This window comes from Danio rerio, chromosome 9 (assembly GCF_049306965.1).
Source record: "Danio rerio strain Tuebingen ecotype United States chromosome 9, GRCz12tu, whole genome shotgun sequence".
Classification (NCBI taxonomy): Eukaryota; Metazoa; Chordata; class Actinopteri; order Cypriniformes; family Danionidae; genus Danio; species Danio rerio.
The window spans coordinates 32,543,872-32,569,543 of NC_133184.1; the positions used below are offsets into that span (position 1 = coordinate 32,543,872).

The 25,672-nt window shown below is 33.8% G+C and overlaps 1 protein-coding gene and 1 long non-coding RNA gene across 34 annotated transcripts in view; one reads left to right on the plus strand and one right to left on the minus strand.

The window, feature by feature from the left end:
* The window catches only part of dachd (dachshund d), a 245,506-nt gene that overhangs the window by 45,051 nt on the left and 174,783 nt on the right, over positions 1–25,672 (plus strand). For 6 of the 24 annotated variants that reach the window (XM_073912265.1, XM_073912274.1, XM_073912284.1 and 3 more), the window contains one exon: positions 3,458–3,565. The gene's annotated coding sequence lies outside the window, so the exon portion shown is untranslated. Of the gene's footprint in view, positions 1–3,457; positions 3,566–13,731; positions 14,061–18,546; positions 18,839–18,937; positions 19,006–23,857; positions 23,965–25,251; positions 25,531–25,672 lie in introns of those variants that run through there. The other 18 variants (XM_073912264.1, XM_005167750.6, XM_005167749.6 and 15 more) reach the window with 8 other exon arrangements.
* On the minus strand, positions 681–25,572 carry LOC101887159 (uncharacterized). 10 transcript variants are annotated; one of them, XR_012385481.1, is made up of 6 exons: positions 25,393–25,572; positions 25,104–25,282; positions 19,638–19,714; positions 14,858–14,954; positions 13,227–13,327; positions 11,689–12,691 (listed from the first exon to the last, which is right to left on the minus strand). It is a non-coding gene; the product is annotated as an uncharacterized lncRNA (long non-coding RNA). The 10 variants fall into 10 exon arrangements; XR_012385482.1 differs by having other exon boundaries at positions 13,227–13,334; XR_012385480.1 differs by having other exon boundaries at positions 13,227–13,453.

A 25,672-nucleotide genomic window follows, 5' to 3' on the forward strand; every position in this document is an offset into this window, starting at 1 on the left:
TTTTAAGTTGAAGTAATGAGGTAAAAAATTAACTCATTATCTTTAACACTGAGTTCAAAACTCTTTTCAAATGAGAATTAACTGTCAGTAAATTTTGAGTTAACTACACTCATTTCATTTGATAAAGTTGATGGTTTTACAGTCCAATGCTTCAACAATGAACAAAACAGCATGTATTTTGAAGAAGTTAAAGTGATATTTCGCTCAAAACTTAAAAATTCTGTTTTCATTTACTCTCCTTCCACTTGTTCCAAACCTGTTTTTTTTCTTCTGTTGAACACAAAAGAAGATATCTTGAAAAAGTCCTTTAAAAAGCTTTATTCAAAAACCTTCTTTAGTATTCAAGAGATAAGATAATTCTAACTGTGTGTGGAAGGTAAAGACAAAATCACCTACAGATTATAAATGTTACTGTAAAAACAACTGAATTTATTTAAGATCGTTATGTGATAGCCTTTTCTGTATTTTAATAATGCGATTTGATTAAGTTTACTGTATTATTTTTTATTTATTCTTTTAAAATTGGGCACATTCCATTACTTTATACAGTAAAATCCATTTTTATGACTGCATTCGGCAATTCAGATTACAGATTATAAAACATCACAGAGACCTAGAAATGCTATTCAGTTGTTTTTTTTTTGTTTTTTTTTTACATCCACCACAAAGAGAAAAGTTACCGGAATGTTTTTTTTATTAGACAAAAAAAGTGCTTTTCTTGTGTGCACTAAACAAAAGCAGATCCATGCAACGTGAGCGTCCACCATGCGCTCCGGCTACACCCCGTCCATTTGCTGCTCGCCTGCTTTTCCTGTTTGGTCTGCTCTCTTTGGTTTGTCCCTTATCTTTCCATCAGTCATTCCTCCGGCTTGATACGGCCCTTTGGCTGTGGCTAGTGTTGTTTGGCACCCTCTCTTTTCTCCCGTCTCTCTCTCTCTCTCTGTGAAAGGCACTTTGTCCTCCTGTGCTGAAGTTTAGAAGCGAGGGAGAAATGTCTTGGCAACACTTGCTGGTTTTGCTGGCGTTACACCTGGACCTGTCCAAGACTTCATCTTCAGGGAGATTAGCTCCTGCACCACTGGACAGATAAAACCATCTTAGTTTATTATGTACTAAACGATAGAATAGATGATAGGATGGCGGTAATTATTATTCTCTACCATTTAAAAAAATCTAATATTTATTTGCATTAGAAAACAACAATATAAATAAAAACACAAAAATGTTGCATTAAAAAACTATTTTGTTGTTGCTGAGGTGGGATGTGGGTATGGTTAGGGACTGTTTGGATAAATAAAACAATGAAATAAGTAATAAATACTATTTATTTTTGAATGCAAATTCATTTACAGAATGTAATTGCAGGTTTAATTCTATGCATATTTTGCATCTGTGTATCGCTACTAAATTTCACAATTATATGGAATATTTTTACTTATATACTATATAACACAATTACTTTATATATATATTTATTATTTTTTATTATTATTTATTTTTTTATTTTTACTATATATAAAGTTGAAGTCGGAATTATTAACCCCCCCCCCCACCCCCCCCCCCCCCCCTGTTTATTTTTTTTTTACCAATTTCTGTTTAACGGAGAGAAGATTTTTCCAACACATTTCTAATCATAATAGTTTTAATAACTAATTTCTAATAACTGATTTATTTTATCTTTGCCATGATGACCGTAAATAATATTTGACTAGATATTTTTCAAGACACTTCTATACAGCTTAAAGTGACATTTAAAGGCTTAACTAGGTTAATTAGGTTAACTGAGCAGGTTAGGGTAATTATGCAAGTTATTGTACAACAATGGTTTGTTCTGTAGAGTATCGAAAAAATACATAGAGGCTAACAATTTTCACCTTAAAAGGGTTTTCAAAAATTAAAAACTGTTTTTATTCTAGCAGCTAAAACAAATAAGACTTTCTCTAGAACTATTCAAAAGGGGGCTAATAATTGCGACTTTATATTAGTTGACAAAAATAAATGTTAATATTATTATAATATAAAAATTATATAAAAATTTACATGTAAAAATATAGAAACAAAAATATCTAATTTATATTACTATAGAGTTGCAGAAGTTGAATAAAAACATAAAATTAATTTTTCTTTTGGGTACTTCAATAAATATTAATGCAAAATAATAATAGAAGTAAAATTCATTCATGTACATTCATACATTCGTTGATAATAACAAATATGTATTTTGAAACCGAGAATCCAAAAAACTAAATATAAAAATATATAAAATAAAAAATATAAATTATAAAAATATATCAAATAAATGTACAAAAATAAAATATGTTATTAAGAAATTGCTAGTACATTTTACCAACAATTCCAATGAAATAATAATATTGACATTAATTATGAAAATGAATAATACAAAATACAAAAAAACAACAATAATTTAGATATAATTTTGTGAAAATCTTTGTTTATTATTTTTATGAACTTTAAACATTACAGAATACATACAGTATTTAAAAAAAGCATGAACTACTGGAAATATAACACATAAACTGTGTCTGCGGGGTCTTAAAGTCTTAAAATGTCTTAAATTTCCAAAACATAATGTCTTAAATTTACTGAAATTGAGTTGTAGGTCTTAGATAATTAACAGGTCTTAATTTTCGTCTATGTAAAGTTACCCAGTCATACCAACCACTCAACAAATAATCTAATCTAAATAAAACTTTTGCTAATAGTTAAATATTTAACTCTATTTACCAATATTGTGTAATTATCTTTCTTACAATAACTTTTGTTTGCATACATTTAGTTTATTATAGTTTTGCAAAGATTTTAACTAGATTTAGCTTGTTTTGACATTTAAAATATGTGGTTAAGATATTACTAAATTAAAATTGTTTCAATGAGGCAACTTAAAATCATTTTTATTGGCCCAACCATGCAACTAGAAAAAAATCCTTAGCTTTTAGCCCTGCGTAAGTCTGGAATTTTCTTCATAATGGTCTTAAAAAGTCTGTAAAACCTGATAAAGGAATAAATTAGGCTTCTATTTTTATTTGAAGAGTTCAAATGCAAAAACCTGTAAATGCTGTTGGAAATGTTCACCTAAAATGAGCATTTTTTAATCAGCCTTCTATGTTTATGTTCAGTTATTTCACTTGAAAGGCAATAAGAACTTGTTCGTCACTATAAAAGTTAAATTACTGAGCCTACACATGGGAGTCAGAGAAAAATGCTAATTTTAGAAGAAAATATCAAGTGAATTTCAGAGATTTTTACATCTAAACTCTTCATTTGTTTTATTTTTATTGTCCTGTACTTTGCATGTACTCTACTGTTTTGTATCACAATCTGCCTAGTATTTTTACACCATATTTATTTAACCTTTAATTAATTCACAGTGATTTATAGCTTTTTAATATGTTTTTTTTTTTCTTATTCAAGATCCTCTGTTTTTCTTCCCTTCAAGGAGTTTCCAGCAGGAAGTCAAAAGTGTATCTGTCTTTTCCATCTTCAGTCCCTGTAGAGGTCACTGTTGCTTGGCACAGCTGAAAAACAACCGAGGCTCAAACGGAAGGTAATTAGATCTAACATTATCTGATATTCACACATGCCGTTACACTTCCACAAAATGATGTCAGATGCAAAAATAACTATATCCCCATATGCAGTAGTCAAGAAACAACTAGTGTACAGTTTTATATGCCTCGAGGAACGTCCCGAATCATCCAGACACGTGTGAGGAGATATTTTATAGTTATGCCATCAGTTTATTTTTGCAAGAGCTCTGTGATGGTAATTGAATTCCTTGATATTTGTGTTTGGGGAAATGATTACAGGCTGTAATTAAGGGTGGGGTTTTGTTATGGAGCTCTGAAATGAGAGGTATTAATTTACTCTGTACTCCACATTTGTTTGTGCTCTTTAATTCTGAAATCCACACACACTCACTCGCATGTCGGAATCAACTCTAAATCATATTTATCGCTGGCAACACACGTCCAGATGGCAGACTCTTAACTGAGCTTGGATTAATGGGAGGACGGGCGAGAACTGCATCAAACTCCTCTTAAGGACCTTTGAAGAACAACATTGCTAATCGCTCATAAGGACGCTGTACAGCATGTTTGTTGGGTAGAAATAAACAAATTATGCTTTGTTTGGAAATACATTGCCAGCTTCTGCGTTTCTAGATGTCAGTAGACCAGCATGTATATGTGTATGTGTGTGTGTGTGTGTGTGTCTGGAGAAATGCAGATGGCCTGGTCCACATAAGCCCTTAGTTAGGATTCTGTTTAAGTGTTAAAATCAATTCCAAGCAAATAACGTGGAAACCTTTGTGTAAGCACTTTTTACACTCTTAATTCTCCCTTGTTAAATTAGCCCCGGTGTCGGAATGATGGGACAACAGATGAGGAAGGAACCTGAACGTGCTGGAGCATCACAAGATTTACAATTTACTACACAAAGTGGTTTTATCTTTAAAAAAATCAATTTAGTTACATACATAATTTATTATATAAAGCATTTTTGTATTTACATTTATATATATTTATAACCCCTCCTGAATTATTAGTCCCCCTGTTTATTTTTTCCCCAATTTTTGTTTAATGGAGAGAAGATTTTTTTCAACACATTTCTAAACATAATAGTTTTAATAACTTACTTATATCAAGTGGTTTGTTTTATCTTTGCAATGATGACAGCACATAATGTTTTTTCTAATAATAATATTTACTTCTGTACAGCTTACATTACATTAGTGACATTAAAAGGCTTAACTTGGTAATTGGGTTAACTAGGCAGTTTAGGGTAATTAGGCAAGTTATTGTTTTATGATGGTTTGTTCTGTAGACTATCAAATATATATAACTTATAGGGGCTAATAATTTTGACTTAAAAAAAAGTAGTTTTAAAAAAAACTAAAAACTGCTTTTATTCTAGGTGAAATAAAACAAACAAGACTTTCTCCAGAATATATATATATATATATATATATATATATATATATATATATATATATATATATATATATATATATATATATATATATATATATATATATATATATATATATATATATATGTATATATATATATATATATATATATATATATATATATATATATATATATATATATATATATATATATATATATATATATATATATATATATATAAAACCTAAAGGGGGTAATAATTCTGACTTTAGCTATACAGTGTATATATATATATATATATATATATATATATATATATATATATATATATATATATATATATATATATATATATATATATATATATATATATATATATATATATATGTATATAAAGTGCTCTGCATAATGGAGTACAGTTCATTATGAAAACCTATGTTTTTATCTATTCCTCAGTGAATATAGGCAATGCATTTTGGTGCATTTAAACAAAACAGATTTATTAAACGGATATATTTATTAAAAAAAGATTTTAGTCACCAAACATAATTAGAAATTGAAAGATGAAAATTAGTTTTTGGTGCTCCAATAAAATATTAAAGTATTAAAAAATGATAAAATGTACAAAAAAATAAATAAATTAATTAAGCTGTTCAAACATCTATTTCTTATTTATATTGAACACAATTTTTATAATTAATACTTTACAGGCTATCAAAATTAATTAATTTAAAACGCAAAACTAATAAAACGTTAATCAAAGTTTAAAAAGTGTATGCATTTAAAGAGAAAAGTGATCATACATTTAGTGAACATTATTTTTACAATGGATGTAATGAATCTCTCATGACTCTAATACTGTTAGTAAGGCCAGCAGGGGGTGCTCAACCTGCAGTCTGTGTGGGTCCTAAGGCCCCAGTATAGTGAAGGGGACTCTATACTCCTCAGTGAGCACCGTCTTTCTGATAAGATGTTAAACCGAGGTCCTGACTCTCTGTGGTCATTAAAAATCCCAGGACGTCCTTGAAAATAGTAAGAGTTTAACCCCAGGATCGTGGCCAAATTTGCCCACTGGCCTCTGTCTATCATGGCCTCCTAAACCTTCCCATATCATAATTGGCTGCACCTTCCCTTTCTTTCTCTGCTTCACCATTCAGCTGATGTGTAGTATGCGGTCTGGTGCAATATGGCTGCTGTTGCATCATCCAGGTGGATGCTGCACATAGGTGGTGGATAAGTACTACAGAATGTAAATGTAAGGAATGTGAGGAACTGTATAAATGTAAGGAATTATTAATACTCGGTATTGCAGCAAAGTACATTTAGGTCTTTCTGCAGCAAAATAGACATAAATAACATTTATTTTATTAGTAAATTGTAAGCTAATTAATTAATGTACTAGAAGTACTACTACTAATAAAATAAAAAAATAACCCCCCTAACCTAACCCTAATAATAATGCATGTATACTGTGTGTTTACAGGCTAGATGATTTATAATCAGTTATTTATAGAGATGTATTTACATTAGTCTGTAATCTGATAATAGGCCATTATGCATTCATGGTTCTGAGTTATCGGGTTCTCCAACTGGGAGAAGCAGTATTTTTATCTAAAAGAGATGTATCATTATGCGCTGATAATTCCACATAGAAAACGTGTCTGGCGGTGTTTGCTTTGCCATGGCGAGGCTTTCTGTATGCTACCCCAGTTGATTTCCACATCTAAAAGGACAGGGCATCTCATTTCTTGTCACCGTGTCCCAAATTCCTAAAGGTACAATTAGCATTTTGTCTGACAAAATGTTGAAAGGTTCATAGATTGATATTTGCAAAAATGCAGCAAGATGCTTTTTTCCCCCGAATGCAAATTTTGACATTTATTAACTTTTATTCCGGATCTGTTTATGGATTGTAAAAAGTCTGCATACATTTAACGAGAATCAAGCGAAATTACAGTGTTTACACAGTTGCTGTCCGACACGCAAAGTGCGTAATTTAACGCAGAGGCAATAAAATTTTTACTGTCCTTGATTTATGTCTTCTATGGCATTTCTAATGAGAACGAGCAGCGTTTCATTGAGGAGCCGTGCAGGAAACTACATTTATTGCAGACCTTTTTTTTCTCAGGGGTGCTTTTCCCCTGCGAAATAATGTCAGCACTTTCCCACCTTCAAAGTCCTTTTGTTTTTCTCAATCTATTAACAATTCTAATTGTACAGCACTTGTTAAGTAAGCATGGTAAATAAGGCAGGAAACGCATTATTTCCCTTTAGTGCAGATTAAAGGTAGCACTGCGCTATGCTGAAACACATTAGTGAACACTAAAGACACGCTGGCTGCAGACTGGCTTTAGTGAGTTTCCTGACGATTAAGAGTGCTTTCTGTGAGAAACAGGCCACATATCTGTTAATGAACACATCCGTGTGCTGGAATCTTCAAACGGGATGCAATCACTTTAAATTTGATTAAAGTGATACATATTAGACTGGCTGTTTTCTTTGGGCCTTTCAGCTAATTAAATAGCTTTGTATGGCATCGACTGCTTTTCTCAGACACAACACCCCAGTTCAACTTCGCCGGCCATATCTTAATTGGGGATCATTTCGCAAATGCGGTTCAATTTCCTTTACAAGACAGTTACTGTTAACTGCTATTTTTAAAGCCAATAACAACGTCAAAGCTCGGGATGATTAAAGCAATTAAAGTTTCCCTTTGTTTTGTGAATACAGTCAGATAGGCGGCCGTGTTTGTATAACATTTATTAAACATTTACTAAATGGAATTGAATCTGTCATCGCAGAAGTTTCTCGGAGACAATGACTTTTCGGTGCGCCCTTTCATTCAGGGAATGTTTTTCGGCCTTCTGTCCCTGATTAGCCGTGCGATTTTAATCAAACTTTACCCTTAAATCTACACGCAGTGAGAAGAAGTCGTGTGTAATTTCAGCACCAGACTTTACCCAATTAGCATACTACATTTTCTCCATTAGATAAAACTGCCTTTTGAGATCTGACTGGTTTAATCTGTTTAATGTGCGTGTAAACTATAATCTCTCAATTCTCCAGATTCCCTTAAGGACATTATTCACATACTCTTCATTTTTTTGAAATGCATGATCTAGCACTGCTCTTAAAATCAGAATTAAATGCTGATTAGAAGACGGCTTTTTCACAGAGCTTTGCCTTCGTGGTCAGAGGGGGGAGTAGAGTTATGTAAAAGTAATCAGCTGCAGACTAGTTTTGCCACAAGTTTAATAGCGTTTTACAACCAGACGTGTTGCTTGCACTACTGTCACGTACAGATGTTACTAATCAGTGGATGCGCAAAGAAAGACGGAGAAAAACATTATTTTATTAAAACCTCTGTGCCATGTGCATTTTGGGATAACAAAAGTTAATCACAGCAAAGATCTGTTTGGTTCTTAACGTAGGGATGAAAAGAAGTTAAAAATATCTGTTAGCAAAACAGATTTTTCCTTTCGATGACAAAATAAACATACACGCAGTGGGGAATTAACTTTTACTCGTATTCAGAAAATGTTTGCACTTGAACATGAGCATTTTCATTTCATTTTCCACAAGTGGGAACCATGCCTTGGGGATGTTGATTCACAAGGTAGACAATGACATCTGCTTAAACAAAACAGACTGGAATGCATGCAAGCTACAGAAACAGTGGATGACTATGAAGATGAGAGATGTTGTGAAAAGTAGCTTGAAAAATTACAAAGATGTTGGTTACAACCTGTGGCAATCCTATATACAGACCCCTGTAGGTTACGAGTGGTACTGAATACTATGCAAGCCCTAGTAACTCTGGGGGCCCCAAAACGGCAAAATCCTAAGAATCATCCTAACTTTAAAAGGCTTATGATTTTTAACTGATGTTGGAGGAGAAAACGTGATTTGAAAAGATGCTTTTTTCCCCAAAAGCTATATTTGTAATGTACGCAATTATATGACTTTAGAAAATGTAATCAGATAGCAAAAATTTAAACAGTAACTCGTTACATTACTGCGTTTCTCAAAAATGTAATTAAAATACAGCATTGTGTTACTGCGGAACGCGTAACATCCAACTCTGGTTATTATTTATTTTCTAAAGAGCCTGTTTATGCATAGTCTCTTGATGATAATGAACCAGAAATTTATCATTAAAGTTTGTATGAAATGGGGTTTATGACTATCGATTCATTCACATTTTTTTTTTTTTATTGTATTGGAACACATCCATATTAAAAAAGAATACATGCTTTACAGTAAGGTTCTATTAGTTTTAATGTTAGTAAAAGCATTTATTGACATGGACAAGCAATTTCCAATACATTATATGGTTCTTTAATAGTTTTCTCTGCTCTGTATCTTGAGCAGATGTGTGCAATACATTTGACCACCCCTATAACGGATCATACCATACCAATCATTCATTCATTTTCTTGTCGGCTTAGTCCCTTTATTAATCCGGGGTCGCCACAGCGGAATGAACCGCCAACTTATCCAGCAAGTTTTTACGCAGCGGATGCCCTTCCAGCCGCAACCCATCTCTGGGAAACATCCACACACACATACACACACACACACACACTCATACACAACGGACAATTTAGCCTACCCAATTCACCTGTACCACATGTCTTTGGACTGTGGGGGAAACCGGATTACCCGAAGGAAACCCATGCGAAGGCAGGGAGAACCATACCAATCAGTCTCAGAAAAAAAATGTACTGTATTCAACAGTCTGAAACCAGCAGATCTAGAGGACTGATATACATTGCAAGTGTTCACAAGACACTTCTCTTGTAAAATAGGTGTATCTTTAGCCTAAAAGTAAAGTAAAATTAAATGCATAGTTTGAACTTAGACGTACAGCAACCTCTGAAATAATAATTTGGAGATTACTGTAGATCAGAATACACTAAATATCCCTCAAAACACTGAAAATTCAAAATGTTTTATTAATAAATTTAAATATAATTTAAATAAATACATATGTTTGATTCACTGAAGCATGTATTACAATACTAACATTACCAAAAAAAGTTGATCGTCTAAGTTCATGTATGATTCGCACCCTGGTTTTTTTTAAAAGTATTTTTAGATGTTAGTATTAATATTGTTAGTTTTTAAGATATCCATAAGCTAGTGTGCCTTAAAACAGTGACACAATTTGCATTTAGAAGATAGAAAACTAATATCAACATGTAAAGTCACTTCCACTTAAGTAGATCAACGGTTTTTTTCACGTCAACCCATACTTCAGTTTCTCATCACACCATAACCAATCAAATGCTCTTTAGTATCTGACATGCCCCGCCCTCTTCAAGATGCTTCTCATTTGCTTTTCAGTTGATGCACTTGAGCTCAACCACTCTCACTGACAGAGAGGTGATAAAACAAAACCCTATTGGCTGTTTTTTAAAAAGGGGAGGGGCTACACTGTTCGAGATTACGTCAAAAATTAAATAAAAATGCACATTTCAAAGCACTTCATGGGACCTTTAACTAGTGTTAAGTATGAATATGAATTCAGATTTTGATAACACATTAGTAAAATGTTGAACTATGTTTGTCACAATCACCATTGATCTAATCCTTACAGATTGCTGGTAAACTCACAGATCGCATAGAACTACAAATCAGTATATGGACTACAAGAATCAGTGATGCACCACACACTCACACCTGTTCCAATTTTCCACTGATTGCTAACACGCACAGCTGCAGCTGTTCAGAACTGATTACATAGACCTTAAACGAAGCACAGACACACACACACAGCTGTTGCTGAGTCTTGTTTTACAGTTTTGTGACATTAAGACGTGTTCTCCTTGCCTTACTTTGCTGTGTTTTTGAACCTCGCCTTGTTTGTTTGTTTAGGTTGATTGCTTCCTGCCTGTATTGACTCACAGGGCCAGACAGAATCAGCAGACATTTTTTGCTATTTCTACGCAGAATTGTGTTAAAAATCTGCGGATTCAAGCATAATGATTTTGGGAGTATCATAACTTAAAACCTAATGTATGAAATAAAAAACAATACCTTTTAAACTTTTATTGAATGTTTATAATGCAAATCTAATTAGATCCACTTTATTTGGTAAATAAAACAAGTCTCTCATTTAATATATCTACTAAAAGACAGAATATATTACTGTATTGTAAATAAATCATATGAATATTTTTATATTGGTCAATAATATTAGTGAAATTAATTTAAAAAACTGAATAAATATACATTTACATACATTTACACAAGTAAATCAACAGAATTCATGATGGGCTAAAAATCTGCAGAAATCTGCAAAATTCAGCACGCACAGGTTCCATGTGAGCCTAAATCACCTGTGTTTTTGACTACGATTGGATTTGCCTTCATACATTTTTACATTAATTGTGACCATTGCTTGTCTGACCATTCTCAATTAACCTGTGTTTGGATCCGCACCCCTGTTATTAGCATCACTTTACATTACAATGATTAATAAATTATGTACAAGTATTGTTCATTATTAGTTAATGTTAGTATATTGTATATAGTTAGTAATACATCACCTAACATTAACTAATGAAACCTTATTGTAAAGTTTGACCAAATAAATTAACTATGTTCTATATATCTATTAATACATGATTATTAAATTTACTTATTAATTAATCAAGCAAAGGCTCTGTTCATACTGTACAACAAAATGTTGCTGAGGCCATGACATTTTTGTTTTGGTGCATACTGGCAATAAACCGGAAAGTAAACAACAAGTTTAATTAAATAAATTTAATTTAATTTAAAAATGTGGACAGGGAAAGAGCTAAACATAAAATGCATGTCTACACATCAACGTCTACTATTAACCAGCTCTTCAGTGTTAAGCTGTTTTAGAAATTGAACACACCTTACTATTACATTATCATCACTGGCGATTACTATAGTTCAAAGTTTACCAGCCAAAGCAAACATTTCTGTAAGTGTTTCGAATAGGCTGATTTGGTCCAAAATGACATCACACCACTTTGTTTTTCGATTTTGCTTGAAGTAAATCAACATTTGCCATCTGACAAATGCCCAGAAGAAAATGCAGAAGAAAGAGCACTGGATCAAACCCATCACTATTGTACTATTGTAACGAGAACGGAACAACAGTGAGGCTTTTGGAAGCACAATATATTTCTTTTATAGGATGCAAATGTATTGAGTGATGCGACAGACCGGGTTCGATATGTACCGCGGATTCCTACCAGAATGAGTCTTTGTGCAGGTTCCTTTTGAAGTCACTTCATTGATTACCACAACCCTCTAGGAAATGGCTCATGCATCTCATGTACATTATAACAAATGTTCTCTTTGCATTACAATTGAATTGTGATTGTTATGTTCAATCAATGGGAAAGGTCAAAGGATCGCCACTGCCAGCAATTTAATGGAGAAGTCGATGGAGATTCATTTTAATCACTGTGGCTGTTGCCGAACGAGCACAACAGGCCCTGTGAATGGCACGGTAATTACTACTGTTTATACAGGTTTACCTTCCAATTTAGATATCCACAAATCTCTCGTCTGATATAAAAGTCTGTGCGCCTTTAAACAGGGCACAGGGCAACTCAGAGTAATTGTGCAGCTATCAAGCAGCTTCTTTTGAAAAAAGAAAAAAATGAAATTAGCTCTCTTTAAAAGACTGGTATCACCGGAGGGCCAGTATTTTACATACGGTTGGACGTTTTGCCAGCTCAGCTCACAAGACACTTGGCTGGCATCTTTCCAAGAGAATCCTGAGATTTGCAGATATATTTGCAGACAGGATGCATAGAGAGAAAGAGAGAGAGAGAGAGAGAGAGAGAGATGGCATTATCATCATCATTACAACCGCACAAATGCATCTGAGCATCAGAACAGCTTGACATCTGATAATTATTTCATGGCAGCATATCTCTATAATGCATATAATGAACTGCTGTGTTGCAGCTTTGTGCTAGGAAACTAAACGTTGGTCAGGAAATGGTGATTCTCTGATGAATGGAAAGTTCCAAAGAACAGTGCTTATTTGAAATGGAATTGTTTTTTTTAGCAGTTTGTGTTTTTACTGTAACATTTTATCAATTTGTCACTTCTGAATAAAAGAAGAAATATTTCATTAAAAATATTTTACCATTTATTTATATATATATATATATATATATATATATATATATATATATATATATATATATATATATATATATATATATATATATATATATATAATTATAGATATAGGGTGATTATAGATATAGGGTGATGCGGTGGCGTAGTAGGTAGTGCTGTCACCTTACAGCAAGAAGGTCGCTGGTTCGAGCCTCGGCTGGGTCAGTTGGCACTTCTGTGTGGAGCCTGTTTTCCCCGTGTTTGTGGTTTTCCTCTGGGTGCTCCTGTTTCCTCCACAGTCCAAAGACAAGTGGTACAGGTGAAATGAGTAAGCTAAAATAGTTTGTAGTGAGAGTGTGATAGGTGTATGGATATTTCCCAGAGATGGGTTGCAGCTGGAAGGGCATCCGCTGTGTAAAACATATGCTGGATAAGTTGGCGGTTCATTCCACTGTGGCAACCCCATATTAATAAAGCGACTAAGCCCAAAAAAAATGAATGTATGTATATATACAGTACATGTATATAACAAATGCTCGTTAAAGCACATTTCTAATCATCCAATTTAAGGTGATTTAAGTGACTTTAAACGTGGCATGGTTGATGGTGCCATACTAGTTGGTCTGAGTATTTCAGAAACTGCTGATCTACTAGGATTTTCACGCACAATCATCTCTATTGTTTACAGAGAATAGTCCGAAAAAGAGAAATTATCCAGCGAGCTGCAGTTATGTGCGTGCAAATGCCTTGTTGATGTCAGAGGAGAATGACCAGACTGGTTTGAGCTGATAGAAAGGCAACTGTAACTCAAATACCAACTTGTTACAACCGAGGTATGCAGAAGAGCATCTCTGAACACACAACACATTGAGGCGGATGGACTACAGCAGCAGAAGACCACACTGGGTGCCACTCCTGTAAGCTAAGAACAGAGAGCTGAGGCTACAATTCGCACAGGCTGCTTCAAGTAGGATTACACACCATATCATAAAGCACGAATCATCTCACCCTGTACTAGTAAGGAGTCCCTAATAAAGTGGCCTGTGTGTGTGTGTGTGTGTGTGTGTGTGTGTGTGTGTGTGTGTGTGTGTGTGTGTGTGTGTGTGTGTGTGTGTGTGTATTATGTATGTTATAGCATTATTAATTTAGTTTAAGTTAAATGAAAATGACAAACATACGTTTCAATCTGCTAAAATCAATAAGTTTTTATTCTGTTATTAATTTTTATTTTAACAATTACTTTGTCTAGTTTGGTGGTTTTAATTTTAGTTGACAACCATGGCCTGGACTTTATAGATGCGCATGTGCAAATCTTTGCAGATGGCCTGCTGCCCACAAACTGCATATTAGGGATTGTTACCAGTTTCTTTTACTTGAATCTGAAAAAAAAACTTAGAAAAATTCCACAAAACAAAAACACTATTATACATTTTTGTTTAATATTCGTCATTCATTTAATTAATGCAATGTCTATTTATGGTTCTTATACTGATGAATTGAAGTTATGTATAATTTAATGCATTGTGTTTGTTAAATGACTACACAACAATATAATTCAGTTTGTTTTAACTAATTACATGCATTAAAACCATTCGCTTTGACATTGCTATTTCATATCGGTATTCATATGAACTCCTTCTAGGAACTTTATTAAGATGCAGCTATCCAGACTTTTATCATCTCAGATTCTATACGTCCTGTAAACAGTAGGATCTGCATTCCATTATGAGATTCCTTCACAATTTGTATTGACATGCAACATTCCAATCAGGGACTAAAAATATTTGCTTTAATTATGTCTCTGAAGGTCATACCTGATTTGTGCAGGAACCGCTTTATGGAAATGAGCCGGCTAGAAGATCTGTCGTTTTATTAGAGCACATTTGGTCTCTGTTTACTCTCTGATCTCATCTGTAATGTGAACACAACAAAGAGAGCCGTAGTTTCACTTTGTGGAACATTCCGAAGGCAGTGAACTCAGAAAAATTCCAGTCTGGGGAGAAACTCCATTCTCATTAAGCAAAGAAACTGTGCTATCATTCTCTCAACATCTAATTTAATGACAGTCCCCAACTGCCTGTCATAAAGTTTGCCTTCAGACGTCTACTAAATGAGGGGGCTCTAATTGGGAGTCTCTGTGTATTAACCCTGTCTTTTGTGTACCTGTAAGTCGAAATGTGCTTTTCTTTAAAGGAACAAATGGGAAAAAAGGATTGACTTACTTATTTATTCAAATACTCCATCAAAAGCAAGTAAATATTGTAAAAAAAACAAAAAAAACAAGTGTTTATATAGAACATTTAAATTATGTGGTTTATTCTTAATGGCAACCAACATTTTTAGCAGTCATTACTTCAATCTGGTTTGTTGCTGAAGAAAAACAAAGCAATATTAATGTTGAACAGTTTTGCTACTCATAACAAAGGATTATTTAGTTAAGTTTGACCTGTTTTTATATTCAGGGAATCTTAATTTAATTTTAGGGCTGCATGATAAATCTAGATCTATTATGAAATTTCCATCACGATTAATTAAAAGAGTTTGTCATGCACATCTTGTCAGAGAAGCACAGTTCTGTGATCAGTAGTAAATCCAATCTGAAAGCCAGAGGGCCGTCTCTTGTAAAAAGTAACTCCCATGACAGACCCAGTCAGGAAATCCCCAAAGTGCTTGCTAAATAAACATACATTTTTACTGCTTTTATTAACTTGACTAATCATCACTACAGAATTATTTCACAGAAGGATTTAGAATTTAAATAGTCTTCGATAATGAACGCAATTTTGCGTAGTTTGTCTGTGAATTTGACTCTGTCCTGTCTGAATGCACATGCTAAATATTTACAGCTAATTACAGAACTAGCTTTATTTACAAAATGCACACACAGTCGCCTCTGATTAATTGTGCAGCCCCAGTTCATTCCATTGTTTAGTTCCTGTTTTCTTTAAATACATAATGCTCTTATTTGTTGTTACGGTTACTGATAATGTTCCACTCGTGTATCTGATTTAGTTACTCATTGTCATTTGTATAAAATGGTTACACATCATTGGCATACTGAAAATGGAAAACTTTTTTTTTATCTTACACTATATCAAAATGTTTCTGTAAAAATTATTAAATCATAATAGTTATTATAATCAATTATTATCGTAATTATTATCATACAAAATATTGTTTCATCATCGATATTTCACATGCCCAATAGTCACATTGCAGGATATGCAATGTTCATTCAGAATTATTGTTGACCAGAAGCAATAGAATTGTATTTAATGACTAGTATGAATATATATATATATATATATATATATATATATATATATATATATATATATATATATATATATATATATATATATATATATATATATATGGAATTTATATGATTCATGAAAAAAATCTTTCTTAGAATTTTGTCTTGTTTCTAGTGCAATCTACATTTCAAAGCGAAAACACGATTACTTTACTTACCCCAGTGGCAGAAAATTTAGCTTGTTTTAACTCAAATTTTGACATTTCTTGCTGAAAAGTTGAAAATAAAACAATATTTTTACTTGCTCCAAGAATTTTTTTTTTTGATATTTGGATTAGAAATGAGAAAGAAGAAAAATAAAATATCACAATATCAGATTTTTTTCAAAATTATGCAGCCCTACTGTCTATTATGCATGTTAAGTCATTAGATGGCAGCGTTTGTAATCACAGAATACACACATCAGGCCCTGCTTCCCACTATTGTTGTTTTGGTTACTTAATAAGCATAATTATATTTTCATAATATCTTGTTTGTGTAATTTACACAATTACAGTAGTATTTATTTTAAATACAGTAAAGAAAAAAACTGAATCGAGTTTTTTTTTTTTGCCCTCAAAATAATGCTGTCATGTAAATGAACATCTACAGTGCATAAACATTTTCAGTTTTCAATTGAAAACAGTCATGTAAACCAAGTACAGTGCATCCGGAAAGTATTTATAGCGCTTCACTTTTTCCACATAACACAGCCTTACAGTTACAGCCTTATTCCAAAATGGATTAAATTCATTTATTTCCTTAATTCTAAAAACAATACCCCATAATGACAATGTAAAAAATATATATATATTTTTTTAAATTGTTGCAAACTTATTTTAAAAAAAATCTGAAAAATTACATGTACACAAGTATTCACAGCCTTTGCTCAATACTTTTATTGATGCACTTTTGGCAGCAATTACAGCCTCAAGTCTGTTTAAATATGATGCCATAAGCTTGGCACACCTGTCTTTGGGGATATTCCATTCCTCTTTCCAGTACCTCTCATGCTCTGTCAGGTTGGATGAGAAGGGACGTTGTTCAGGCATTTTCAGATCTCTCCAGAGATGTTCAATAGGATTTAGGTCTGGGCTCTGGCTGGGCCACTTAAAGACATTCACCAAGGTGTTGTGAAGCCACTCCATTGATATTTTGACAGAGTGCTTTGGGTCATTGTCCTGCAGGAAAATTAACCGTCGTACCAGTCTGACGTCAAGAGCACTATTAAGCTTCCAATTTTTGCTGCTGAAAAACATCCCCCGAGCCTGATACTGCCACCACCATGATTTACTGTAGAGATGGTATTAGCCTAGTGATGAGCACTGCCAGGTTTTTCCAAACGTAATGCCTGGCATTCACTCCGAAGAGTTCAATTTTAGTCTCATCAGACCAGAGAATTTAGCTTCTTATAATCTGAGAGTCCTTCAAATGCCTTTTGGCAAATTTCAGGTGGGGAGAGGCTTCTGTCTGGCCACTCTACCATACAGACCTGATTGGTGGATTGTGAAAACCAATAGCACATTGTGAATACTTATGTTCATGTGATTTTTCAGTTTTTTTATTTTTTTAATTAACTTGCAATAATAAAAAAAATTCACATTGTCATTATGGGGTATTGTGTGTTGAATTATAAGGATATAAATGAATTTAAACCATTTTGGAATAAGGCTGTAACATAATGAAATGTGGAAAAAGTGAAGCGCTATGCATACTTTCCAGATGCACTGTATGTTTTGTTTTCATTGGTTGCAATGATTGCTGATTATGTTGCACACCTGTGTCTGATTTAGTTACTCATTATCTTTCTATTTAATGCCCTGGGTTTCAATTATTGTTGTGGTTATGAAGGGTTTCATTTCTGATTCTGATTATTTCTCCTGCATTCTCCTTGTATGGTTTATACCTCAGCTCTCCCTTGCTCTTGGAATCAAGGTTGACATAAAAATATTTTACAAGTTTTGTCTTAAAATATGACGTAATAGCATGCTGGTGATTTTTATTTAACAATAGATAACTATATTAGTTAACATGCTAAACAATGTAAAGCCACATTTAATATTAAACAAATACTCAAATACAAATCAACAGTTTTATTTTTCATTCAAAAAGTGATCAAAGGTTAATAAATACCACACTAATAAATCATTGTTTGTGATTGCTTTAATATTTTGGCAATCCTAATATTTTTATTTTATTGTTTTACAGGTTTATGAATGTAGAATATCTTCAACTCCGTCTCTGACATTGACCTATAGAAAGGGTGACGTTGAGGGCTGGATCTCAGTGAGCTGAGGCTCAATCTGTGGCCATTCTGTCATCTGCCCTCCACCATGGTGTGTGTGTTTGTATGTGGCAGGGGTGTCTCCGGATGGATGGGGTCAATGGCATGCGACCTTGAGGAGACAAATATTCCAAATCAATAAGTATTTGTCTCACTCTGCACTCTGTTTGTCTGAGCAGCATTTTAAGCTCCATCCTCCCCTGAAAGCGGAACAATGTGAGTAATGAACGTGAGTCAGAAGACAGACGTACAACACTCGCAGATGTACCCAAATATTTACTGCACGCAAGCCATGTTTATTCATTTATTCATCAGACGGAGGTTTGCATTTAGTGCAGTCCGCCAGCATGCTGCAATGCAACGTCTATTTCCATCTGAAGCAGGTATGCCCATTTAATGCAATTAAAGTTATTTAGCTCCCTTTTCAAAGTTCATCAATTATGTTGAAATACTCTTAATGTCCATAAGGGGGATGATGTATGATTGGTGTAATTATTTCTTATTCACCATGCTTTCTAAAGCATATCAATTTTGTTAATACCATGTAATTAAAACATGTCAGTGCACTACAAGTTGCGAGCTGTATTAATGACTGTGAAAATTATTTTAATTAAATAGCCAATTATAGAAAAATCCTAACCATGAGAATTGACATTTAAATGAATTTAATTTAAATTGCTTTTCAACATTGTTTTATCAAAGCCTTATAGGCTGAATAAATTATTATATCAAACAATATACAGTGCCATTGATCATGCGCGAGTCATATCGTAGTTCTACTTTTAAACACTGACATGTGAGCTTAATAGATGGAGGGAAACTCTGTGCACCCGCTTTATTGCCGGCTGCCTCTCCGTTTGCTTTTAACTGAGCATTAAGAACAGAAAGCAGTCGTATTGTCATCAGCTTGTTTGATGGTTCATGCATGTCTGATGTTTGCTGTGTGTTCTTCCTGTAACAAATACCATAAACAAAATGGAAGGAGTTATTCATCAGTGCTGTAACGCCATCAAACCTTTATGCGTGTGGTCTTGTGATGGGCCTTTCCTCATTAGCGGTGTCATGTCATCCCCCAGCAGTCATCGCGGGCCTCTGATATCATATAAACACATGGAAGAAACACATAAATCTCGTTGACTAACTTCAAGCACTATTTAGAAACCATTTAAATGTCATTTTCCAAAAAAAGAGTGAGAAACAAAGAACTCCCTATGCTCCTTCAGAAGATAATTGAGCATTTTATCCATTGCGATCAAACAGTCAGATTGTTTTAATTTGTGGTTGCATTTATGAGTAGCATTTATGTTATCCATTTGCTTTCTGGATAGATCATTTCAAGCACTAAAAGTCTAAATGGGCATGTTGCAAATACATTGGTGTTCTGTAATTTTATTTATATACATTTTATTTATTTATTTATTTATCTATTTTTGCCATTGTTGTTTCATAGAGTGGAAGAACTCAGATGTCAATTTGTATGCAAAAACCTGCAATCGAGTTATCATTTTAGCAGTTTCGGTTCCCTCGTCCTAAAGATAGTGGGTTTTTTCAATGGAATTTCAGTTAAATCGCTTAAATAAGGTTTGTGGCTAACACAAACTTAAGATACCTTCATGTTTTATTCTATGACGTAAAACACAACAGTTACATCACACTCTTGATTTTAAATCAGTTTTGCTTCTTTGACAAGATGGTTGCTATCAAGTTGCTTAATGAGACTAAATAGGACGGTGTCGGAGACATTATAGTCATCGGTCTGAACCGCATAGATATATACACTAGATATCGCATACGTACCCTGAGCATGCGTCAATAGCGTAGGTACATTTGTACAGTGCTTCCAGGTCAAAAGTCATTCAACCTCACTAGTCAAGTGTGCCAAATGTAAAGATGCTGGACTTTAGCGCTGTGTACAGGCGTAGTAACGTGCAAAAGAAAAAAACAAAGCATAAAGGCAGAATATTTCATAAGAGTTTGTTTTTTATGATTCTGTATGTTATTAACTTTTGTGCTCAACAAGTAACGTTATTGATGATAATACAGTCACCTACTGCGTTCACCTTAAGACAAAGTAGCACCAACTTGCACTAAATTCTAGGCTTATGTAGTTTTGTTAAATAAAATAAGCAAACAATGTAAATGAAATATGACAACAAGACTTTGCAGTGCTAGAAACTTTTATTAATGTCAGCTGAGTTCATTGATAATGGAGATTCATTTACAAACGAATCGCTCTCTTTGTTAGAGTCAGAAGTGAAAGCAGGAGAGGGGGTGTGTTTCAGGACACGGATAGATCAAATGTAACAGATGATACATTTCCATGTACACAAACACATGCTCTTTGTCGGCAATGCCCGTACGGTCACTTATCCATCAATGTAGAAAAGTGATGTCAAATTCTAATTTTCGTAATTGAAAAAAATAGTTGCATACTGACCACTGAGAAAAATCCAGATCATAGATATATGAGCAATATCACACGAGTAGCAGTGCAATATGGCTGTATATCGGCACTGGTGGGAGGCGTGCGTTGCCTTAGTGCCCCCACCAGTGCCGATATACAGAAATATCGCACTGCTACGAGTGTAGCAGTGAGAGTGCATCTTTTAAACTTTAGATCTGTAGTGTCTGATTTTTGCTGGTTGTATGTGGGCAGAGTAATACACAAAGGGTTAAGAGGCTGCAGAAGTTCTGATATTACAGAATATCGCACAGCTATCAGCCAATCAAATTTGAGAACCAGACAGACTGTTGTATAAATGCGTATATCTCTGGCTCTAAGTGGATATTCCTCGACTGCACCTTGGTCCCACATTCATTTCAATGGAGTGCTACCCTGTACTAAAATGGTGGCTTTATTGGCACATTCCTTCCAATAGACAACAAAAGGGAAGGCGACATTTAAGGTAATTATCTCTGGCTGAACCGTCTGTAACGCAGCTCACTTGTGTTGGACATTTGGATTTGTTTGTTATTTAAGTATTTTCATGAATAGTATTTTATAGTTCGTAGTATTTTTCTAATTGGGAATTCATATTGTATATCGATAATGCCTTCACTTGGACAGACCTTCATGACAGTTTAATTTGTTGATCATTTATTTAAATAAAACGATTTTATGAAGATACAGGTGCAGTCTGTCTCTGTCCTGCTCTCAGTAATGCAAATGTGTGAAAAAATGTATAAAATTATATAAATATTAACTGTCAATTAAACATCATCAATTGACTTTTTCATCGTTTTTTTAGCTGAACACATTTAACTCTGACATAACTCGTCATCATAACTGCAATAATTACACCCCTCAGACTTTATTTAAAAGTTATAATATAATAAACCAAGAGAGTAAATCTTTGTCATGAATCATATTTCTAAAAATTAGCTTGAAAAGTTGTCTTTTGTAGGGTGGTGCTGACGTAACAAGCGAGCGCCGCGAAAACACTTAAGGTTCATTTATAGCCTAATGTTAGCTTTTCAGTTCTTGCATTTACATTAAAGATCCAAAAGTGATATAAGTTAAATTTTCGTATGAAGATTATCCGGTTGGACAAAACGTGTAAGTGTAATGAACTGTGTTTGAACACAGAGCTTATTATTTGCAATATTCGAAAAGCCTATGGGAAAATGCTCAAGGGATTTTATCAAGGGATCCACAAGGTGACGTCATAATTCTTCCACTCCATTTATTAGTTGATTAAAAACTGGAAAAGATTTTGGTACTTACAGTTAAAGTAAATAATAATAAATTTCATTAATTCATAAATTTTCCTTCGGTTTAGTCCCTTATTTATAAGAGGTCACCACAGCGGAATGATCCGCCAACTATTCCAGCATATGTTTGACAAAGCAGATACCCTTCCAGCCACAACCCAGTACAGGGAAACACCCATACACACACATACACACACACACACACACACACACACACACTTTCATACACTACAGCCAATTTAGTATATAGTGCATGTTAACAAACTTTATGGCATACTATATCTATGCTAAAATTATTGAAAGTTAATGATAATGTATTATGGGAACTAAAATTATATGAAATATTTTTAGATTTTAGGTATGAAGGTATATCTATATGTTTGTGTGTGTGTGTGAGAGACTGTCAGTTTGAAGTGGCCATCCATTTCAAAATTCTTGACCTCCAAGAGGACTTAATTAAACCAGTTTAACATTTTGTTCTCAGCCGTTTCAAGCTGTTCGTTGTTATACGTAACCTCTTGATTATTGTTGGCTTGAACTTCTCTCGGGTGAACTGTGTTATCATGTATTTTCCTCCAACTGAATAATGATGCAAAGCAGAATGAACACGGCTTCTTCTAAAGAGTAAGACTGAGGAATTCTAACCGCGATGCATGCATTTACCCAATACATAACGTTCACAGACGTTGTTAATTTAACCAATAAAACTAATTGAACATTCAAGTTTAGAATGCATGCGTTTCTCTGCATTGCGCATCCTGCTGTTTGCCTATTGAAAGACTGTTGTTCTAATGGGAGTTTGATTCATCAGGCCCACCCAGCTTGTTAAGAGATTCTGAATCGGAGACATCACAGAAGTCCTGTGGCGTTTGTGGATGCCTTTTTGTCTTATCATCATTCTTCTCTAAACGAATGTCTGCAAGCAGTTCTTTGTGTGGAATTTTATGGCCATCATTTGCAGTTAACCCCATGCTAACATGAAAAATTGTTGGCAAACTATCATGACATTCATTGTTTTTAATGAAATCTTAATATGATGCATATTTAAGCAAAGGTTAGCAACATAAAGGGCAACTTTGTGGCTATGAATTTTAAGCGGATATTGATTTTTACACTACATGCTACCTCTGTGTCTGAATGACAATTCTGAAATGGCATTCTGCTTATCTTAAAGCAGATCAGATCAGACTTTGACTTAGAAGTTAACTGGGAGAGATAGGGTTCTTTCCACTTTGTTTTAATTGAGTTCTGTTTGTTTCAATCTGGTCTTTGAAGAATGCATATCTGAAGTGCAAACTGAGACACAAGCATTAACAGTAAGATATTAAAGCATGTTTATACCAAGAATAATAACTTTGTATAAATATCCAATGAAGATCCACACAGAATACAATGTCATTCTGTTATTATAAACACATGGAGCAGTTTTGTCATGTGTCCTTTTAAACTAGTAACCACTTTAATTTCTTGTGGATTTTGATTGGCTGTTTACTTTTTTATTCATTCATTTTCTTTTCCTCTTAGCCCCTTTATTTATCAGGGGTTGCCACAGCGGAATACACCGCCAACTGATTCCAGCATATGTTTTACACACCGGATGCCCTTCCAGCTGCAACCCATCACTGAAAAATGTATGCATTTTTATTTATACATAATTAGATATATCAATGCCTCTTTAGCTGTACATTCTTACCTTGAAAGATCTTATTTATTCATAAATTTAGGTCTTTGGTGTATTTACAACCAGGCAGGTGAAAGTTCTGTGTTAATAATAAATTTTTACTGTAAGGAATGCATGTTGGCCATTTTGGAATCATCTTGAACTTGGTGTGAATGATAAATTAGCAGAGATAAAGTTAAATTCAGAATTATTAAACCCCCTGAATTATTAGCCCCCCTGTTTATTTTTTTCCTAATTTCTGTTTAATGCAGAGAAGATTTTTTTAACACATTTCTAAACATAATAGTTTTAATAACTCATTTCTAATAACTGATTTATTTTATCTTTGGCATAATGACAGTAAATAATATTTTACTAGATATTTTTCAAGACACTTCTATACAGCTTAAAGTGAATTTAAAGGCTTAACTAGGTTAGGTAGGTTAACTAGGCAGGTTAGGGTAATTAGGCAAGTTATTGTATAATGATGCTTTGTTCTGTCGACTATCAAAAAGTATACAGCTTAAAGGGGCTAATAATTATGAACCCAAAATGTTTTTTTTTTTTTGTTTTATTAAAACTGCTTTTATTCTAGCCAAAATAAAACAAATAAGACTTTCTCCAAAAGAAAAAAAATATCAGACATACTGTGAAAATGTCCCTGCTCTATTAAAGATAATTTGGGAAACATTTAATAAAGAAAGAAAAGATCAAAGGGGGGCTAATAAATCTGATTTTACAATTAAGAAAATGTAAAAAAAAAAAATTAAATAAAAAAGCATTTAAAACGTAATTCAAATTGCAAACGCACATGTTACTTCACTAAAACATCTGTATCTGTGTGTTTGTCACTTTTGTGCCTTGTGGCACACACATTATTCCATCCAATTCCATCCATCTTAGTACGTTCAGAAACCGTACTTGAGAAGTGTTACAGTCCTTCTTGTAATACTTCCAATTTTTTGTTAAGCAAGCAAATGAAAAGCTTTTGTCGTCGCCGTCAAATTAAACAAGAGACCCTGCTGATTCAGACGATAGCAGTTCTATAACTTAAAATAAACTGACTGCAGATCAAATCATAAGCCAGATGCGAAACTTTTCTTTACCTACCTTTTCTTACAGTCCTGCAAATCCTTTTATAACTTTTACGGTCACCTCAGGAGGGTGGTGCTCTCACGTTTGAAGTAATTTCACCCCTGCAGCTCTTTTCTAATTGGTTAAACCGACTGGGTTACAACTCAACCCGCGGTCTCTTCTCATTGTGGTTTTGTTAAGTGCACTTTTGTCAGCTGTCATAGTGGTAATATCTTTCATTAATATCAATAACAAGCATGTGTTTATATAGCCACATTTTCCACTCAAGTCGACGCCGTTATTTAAAGTAATTATAAAGTTTTACCTTTTTCTCTCACTCAAACTTAGTGTACTTTAAAACAGCGAACAACACGAAGGAGAAGAGCTCGGCGTATAAAGAGTTTGAGAGCGCATTCCTGGATGAAGCGCACGCCGTTTTCTCATCCGAGCTCGCAAAGCCTGTGTAAGTAAACGCTGGAAATGTTCCGGCGTCCGCTGTTCCACTAGGGTCGCATTAGATTGTGCATGTCTCCGTTTCAAAGCGCTGATAGTGGCTCCTCCCTCTCTGTACCTTGTGACAACAACAACTCATCCACAGAGCACAG